Source organism: Epinephelus fuscoguttatus, linkage group LG23 (genome assembly GCF_011397635.1).
Source record: "Epinephelus fuscoguttatus linkage group LG23, E.fuscoguttatus.final_Chr_v1".
Taxonomy (NCBI): Eukaryota; Metazoa; Chordata; class Actinopteri; order Perciformes; family Serranidae; genus Epinephelus; species Epinephelus fuscoguttatus.
In genome coordinates, this window is record NC_064774.1 from 30,605,329 (window position 1) to 30,611,591 (window position 6,263).

The following is a 6,263-nucleotide window of genomic DNA, read 5'->3' on the forward strand; positions in this document are numbered from 1 at the left end:
TTGATTGATTGATCAGCATAATAAATTAACAGTAAACCGTATGACACAATGAGAGAGAGAGAGAGAGAGAGAGAGAGAGAGAGACAGAGACAAAGAGAGATGCAGGACAGACGGTAATGACAGTAGCTTACAACAACATTAATGAAAGTAATAATATTATAATTAATAATAATATATTAATATCTGGCAGTATACATGTGTGACAATAGTCATATGTGTCTAATAACAGTAGAAGTATGACTAATGACTAATGATGGCAGCAGCAGCAGGAGGCATCTGGCAGGACCATGGCAGCAGCACAACCACACACGTCATGCTGTCCAGGCACCGCTGCAATATGAGTTAATCTGAGAGACAGTGGAGCACAAAGGCTCCGGAGAAGAAGCCGAGTTAGTGACATCCAGAATGGCCGGGTTAGCAAGATGCAGTAATAGGACATGAGTGAGAGAGAGAGAGAGAGAGAGAGAGAGAGAGAGAGAGAGAAGGAGAGAAGGGGCCCGGTGTATTATAGGGGGGTCCTCTGGCAGACTAGGCCTAAGTCAGCCTAACTAGGGGCTGGTACAGGGCAAGCCTGAGCCAGCCCTAACTATAAGCTTTATCAAAGAGGAAAGTCTTAAGTCTAGTCTTAAATGTGGAGACGGTGTCTGCCTCCCGGCAGTTTTATACAGTGTTTTTACCGGTTTAAACTGCAGGATCTGTTTGTTTTGGAGAGGGGGAGACCTCTGCAAATTTTTCGGCTAGTGATATAAAACCTCCTGAACATCTGGTTTAGAAAATAGGTGAGCTCACATTAAGTTATATAGAAAACAGGTGAGTGCAAATTAAAAGGTGCTGGACTAGCGGCCCATCTCCAATATGCCAATCAGCATCGGAGAGACACTGATTTGTAATGTAAAACTACCTCATTCAGTTTTCTTACCAATTTAAATCACCTGCTCTGTTTGTTTTCGAGAGGAAGAGACCTCTGCAGGTAACTCAGCTCCCGGTAAAAACCTCCCTATCCCTATCCCTATCCCTATCCCAAATCTTGCACACTGCTCCTTTAAGGGTTCTAAAATAAGAACTACAAATATTTCAATCTCAAATTTAGTCAGCCAATAATTGGCTATAAAAGGTTATCTGTTTGGCTGCATCACATGACTCATTACAGCTACATGTGCACTCTGTAATGATAATTCTCTCTGAGGAAGAGACATCCACTTTATGGTGTCTGACACAATACTTGTACATGCTTTAATATTTTGAAGTATGAAAGGTAATGTATTTGCCCATGATAATAGTTTAAACTTACACTGCATTACAAATCAGATTTATAAAAGTTTATCCTCAATGAACATTTGAGACACCATTACCTCTGCAAAGAGTTCCAATTATTATCCTTTCCCACTACCCCCCAGGTTAGGTTAGGTTCAAACCATTTTCAGTTTAAGCTCCATACACTTCCAGTTCAGCCCATGCTGAGTACAGATACAGATACAAATAATGGCTTACTTGCTCATCCCTATGGTGTGTCTCAAATCACATACTTCCGTTAGTATACTTCTATGTAGTATACTATATGCACTATGTACTCACTGGCGTAGCGCACAAATTTCGACAGGGTAGTGTTGTGTCAAACCAAACACAGCCGTTGTGCACTCACCGGAAATGAATTAGCAAACTAGCATTAGCATTCGCATTATCGTTTGCGGTACCAAATCATTACAGACTGCTAGATTAACCCACTAAACATACTGCTGGTTTATACCCGACAACAGTATAGTGGTGCTTAGCGCTAAAAACACATGTATTTGTACAATGCAGCAATGTTCACGGTCGCACAGTCCTCGGCTGCTATTTCCAGTTTGAAAAATGGTCCCTCCCCTTCCGCTACGTAGCCAAGATGGCGACCTTTGAGGGTGAGAAGTGTCCATAGTTCTACACTCAACTTCTTGTCCATTTTGAGTGCACCATCTGGGTACTCATAGTGCACTGCATTTTTCCATACTTCTCAGTGTGAACGCACTTATGCACTCAAAATATTAAGTCTAAGTACAAAAGTACGCGATTTGAGACACAGCACTAGATACGTACCTATTCAAACTTTGGAAGTTCAAAGTGTATAGGGGTTAACAACATTATGATGGAAGTATATAATGGCCATTCCCATGCTCAATATACCTCATAAGCTGTTGCAGCAATTTTTGGATTGATCAATGATCAATTGAAAATTGATTAAAATGTTTGAAAATCCCTCCAAAATACAACATGAATACACCAAGACCTTCAGAAACACCATAGAAAAGTCCATGCTGTGATTTGATATTAAAAACTTATGACATTTGGAGATTTCTGTAAGAACTGCATTTTTCAGCAATTGGATGGTGACACTTCTGTTCTGGAAACTGCTGAGAAACCTTCCTATTGGCAATATACCTATGAAAGCCACCCATTATCTAAATAATCAAGGTCTGTAGTTTGTGGCTGTTGAGTTTCATGAGACTTTCATGAGGACTAAGAGTCCAGTGTAAGTGTTTGTTATATTTAGAATTTAGAATGAGGGGGAACTAAACCAAAGCCACCAGACTACACTACATTTTGATTTTATTTCTTTTGGGTGGGTCTTTTTAGATGGCTAAAACAGGTTTTGTTGCAGCAGCTCACTGCTCAGCGACACTGCCAGTAGATTTTCTTTATCAAGGACGCTAGCAAAGCAACACAGTCTATAAAATAAGCACAGCAGAAACATCAGATAGCTCAGATTACCATATTGAGCTTTATATCTTTAAATGTTACAGTTAAAGATGAAAATAACAGAAACAGAAACAAGCAAGTCTGCCATTTTCACATCTCCCAGTTTAAATCCACTGCCAGTTGTCCACACGCAAATAACTGTTGCTGCTAGCATCACTTTGATTCTGTCTATGCCATAGTTATTCTGTGCTTTGTGGTAATAAAGATCTTCCTTACTTCAACTGTAAAGACAGACTGCTGAACGTAGACATGAAAAATGATGAAAAACAAATAAAACATTCAGTTTTACATACTTGAAAATAACCAGCATCCAGCTTGACACAAGGGTCCAGCTGTTCCTGTTTATTTCTATGCATCACCACATACAGGCTCTCTGTCACACCTCCTCACTATTAAGGCCGAGAAGAAGAGAGCTGCCTTCGCTTTATTAATCAGCTCTGACTTTAATCATGAGTCAATTAGCAGTGTGGCCTTATTGACTATCATCTTAATTGCTCTATGCTGCTCCGCCTTGGAGGACCGTCTGCTGCCAGCTTATCGTCTCACTTCTCGATAAGACACACACTTAATGAATGCTCGCACTCGTGTATGGAAATGCGGTCGGTGTGATTCCTGTCACGTCCCAGCAGATGCCCCCGTGAGGCCTACCGCTAACCGACTGAAGAGGCAGCCTGACATTTATGGGACGTAATTGAAGATGGGTATGAACCCCCACGCTCCGACATAGATGGATATCAGCCAGCAGCAGATCTGCTGTCCTGCTTCATCAGCCTGCGATGAGACGAGGCTGAGAAGAGGTGAAGAAGGTGACTGTTAAATGAGGATGCTGCTGATAAAACAACAGCTCATAGTTTTGGCTCTGAGTCTGTTTTCACTCTGTGATTCACTTGAAATATGAGTCAGTGTGCTGTGGCTCAATGTGGGCAGGACCTCAGGCTCTGGTCACATCTGTGATGTGTCTGCAACTGGCAGCTGTGATATTCCACTGCTTTACAATGTGTAGAACAGAATGCAGAACTGTCATAGCTAAAATTAATGAAGGATGAAAGTCAGTCGGGTGCTATGGAGTGCTCCACAAATGAGTCCTAAAACCAGGAAATGAGTTAACATTTTAGCAATCAGGACTCCCTCGTCTTGGAGTCATTGGGTTGTTTGGATGGGTTGCTGGTTAGATGACAAGAAATAAGAAGTGTGTTCGGAAATCCTCACACCATTTGTTGTTTTTCTTTTATGTTCCGGTTATTCAGAACAGCACACTCGCAGAGCAGCAAAGCATCAAGCTGAGTGAATGTGTGAATATCGTTATTTTTTGAGACTTCCATTTTCAGAAGCCATCGACATGTAGGCTAATCTGTAGGTGTTGTGATGGCATATCTGCTTGGTGATGCTCTCTCCCCTGGAAACAATGATGCAGTAAGTCACTGACTGCTTCCTTTTTTCTCTCCTCCTAAAAGATCTGGCACTGTACTCTTCACTTAATCTAAATAATGATTGACTCTAGATCCTCCTGGAGCCAAACACAGTTTTGATTCATTTAGTGTTTTTCACCAACATGTGCTGAGACCGAACAAACATGTTGAATTTATTTATTTCCCCAGAAAACATTAACAAAACTAATTTGGTCTTTAGATCCATGTTTGTTTGCTAGTGCTTCCGCACTGTGGGGCCCATGAAGCAAGGGCACTAGAGACTTGTGGCAGCTGAGTAGCTTATTTCTGGTTTAGCCAGAAGTCAGCCTCTAGGCTGACGTTAACGGACGAAATGGATCAAATCCCAGGAGTGAAACAAGTCATTTTGCATGTGTTGTGTTGCTAAAAAAAGGTATCCACTTATTTACAGATGTCTTATACCCAATCTAAGTCTTTAGGAAAAAGCATTTTTGGGCCCCATAGCATCACATGACAGACCTGGTCATTGCAACTCCACTTTTGGCCACAATGCAATATTGGCTTCAGAGTCCAGCGCACGTCCTAGAGGTTTGACATCAGCAGCACATCATGCAAACAAGACAGAGACCTATTACATGAACTACTATTAGAAATGTTTAACACTAGTGCAGATACACCACCTCACATTTGGTACCAAAATGATTTTTCCGATACCCTACTTGAGGAACTATAAAAACAAACTTTTCCTAAATTGGATACAGTCCGGCAACATTCATTCATTCATCTTCTAACTGCTTCATCCTCTTGAGGGTCGCGGGGGGGCTGGAGCCTATCCCAGCTACATCGGGCGAGAGGCAGGGTACACCCTGGACAGGTCGCCAGACTATCGCAGGGCTGACACATAGAGACAAACAACCATTCACGCTCACATTCACACCTATGGACAATTTAGAGTTATCAATTAACCTAGTCCCCAATCTGCATGTCTTTGGACTGTGGGAGGAAGCCGGAGTGCCCGGAGAGAACCCACGCTGACACGGGGAGAACATGCAAACTCCACACAGAAGGGCTCCCACGCCCGGGATCGAACCGGCAACCCTCTTGCTGTGAGGCGAGAGTGCTAACCACCAGACCACCGTGCCGCCCCCGGCAATATTATGAATTTAATTTATAATTTTGAACTATAATTTTGAGGCTTTTAACAGATGACGTCCTGATGTTAGCTTTGCTGCTGCTGCTGCAGCCACTGATGCTCTCTAGACATCGTGATTTCCCATAACTGAATAAATACCACACATAGCAAGACAAAACTGCTTTGCTAGCTCAATCATGTTGTAACTAAGATATCCGCTGGAAAAAATATTTTATTCACGGACTGTTTATTGAGATATTCCCTTATTTTTATACAGTCTATGTTTATTACAAACACCGCTAATGGCTAACGTTAACAGCTAACGGTTAGCCCAGCTAATCTACGATAACCATGTGCACACAGAAATAGTAACGTTTGTTCAGTCATTGTGTTTATAGACTTAACAAACATCAGATTAGTCTAAACGGTGATATAGTGACGTGAAAAGTGTGATATATAGCTAAACTCTGCTGGTTTTCTACCCGAAGTATTTGTAAACAACACGGCGATTCCCTGGGGACACTGCCGGAAGTGAAGGGTGTGAGCGATCGCCGAGGCTCCTGCACTTCTGTTAGTCGAAAAACTCCAGGCTGTGCCTCCAGAGGTAAAGGAAGAAGAAAAAAAAAAAAGGGGTTTTTTTGTTTTTTTTTAACCAATGGATTTCCAGATTGTGTCATCCATAACACTGTCTTGTCTTGTTAAGGTTACACTTTCCAACATTTTCCAGAAGTTAATCAGATAAGATTAAGAACTATATGACATATTCTTAATTTTTTTTTAGAGACCTCAGGACTACTGGCCAAATGTCACACCTGCTGGCGACTAGAGGGCCTACACATTCTGCAGCCTGGACGATCTGCAAATGGTAGGAATTTAGATTGTGCTTCAGCTGCCGAAGATAGACTTTTTTGATTCTTCATGATTTTCATGAATCAGAACATTCATTTGATTTGTCCTTTGTTTCTCACATTAGTGGCCCCTGGAGAACCTGAGTAAGGTGGAGGCTTTAT